The sequence below is a fragment of the Penaeus vannamei genome, chromosome 13 (genome assembly GCF_042767895.1).
Source record: "Penaeus vannamei isolate JL-2024 chromosome 13, ASM4276789v1, whole genome shotgun sequence".
Taxonomy (NCBI): Eukaryota; Metazoa; Arthropoda; class Malacostraca; order Decapoda; family Penaeidae; genus Penaeus; species Penaeus vannamei.
Window position 1 is genome coordinate 8,550,508 of NC_091561.1, and position 1,079 is coordinate 8,551,586.

Below are 1,079 nucleotides of genomic sequence, written 5' to 3' on the forward strand. Positions count from 1 at the left end.
ACTATAAGAATAATTATAATAATGATATTGATAATAATAATAATTATGATAATAGTAATGATATAATAATAATAATAATAATAATAATAATAATAATGATAATAACAATAATATTACTAATAATAGTAACAATAATGAGGATGCTGATAACAATGAGAGCAAAAAAAAACATGATAATGATAAAAGCAAATAATATTGATAATAATAATAATAACAATAGTAATAATGATACTGATAATAATAGTAAAATGGTATTGATAAGAATAGTAATAATAACAATGATACATATAGTATGATGATAATAATGATAATGATAAATAGGATGATAAAGAAAATAGTAATAATAACAATAATAGCAACATCAATGATAAGAATGATATTCATAATAATAACAACAATAACAACAATAATAATCATGATGATAGTATTGATGATGAAAGTAATGATAATAATGATAGTAATAATGATAATTATAATGATAATAATGATTTTGATGATGGTGATAGTAATGATAATGATGATAATAATGAGGACAATGATGATGATGATGATGATGATGATGATGATAATAATAATAATAATGACAATGGTAATAATAATTACAATAATGATAATAATAATAACAGCAACAATAATGATAATAATAATAACAGCAACAATAATGATAATAATAATAACAGCAACAATAATGATAATGATAATAATGGTAAAATTTAAAATGAAAGTAATATTGACGAAAATAATGATAACGACATCGATAATAGCGATAATGATAGTAATGATAATGATAATGATGATACTAGAAGTGATCATGACTACAATGATAAGGATGCTATAATAATGATGATGATAATGATAACAATAGCAATAATGATAAGAATGATGATGATAATACTGATGATAATGAAGATATGATGCTGATAATAAAACAATAATAATAATAATAATATTGATAATGATGATAATGTTAGTAATATTAATAATGAGAGTAATGATTTCAATAATGATAACAATAATAGTAAGAACAATGATCATTAATGTTATGATCTTGTCATGACGATTACAATAGCAATACATAG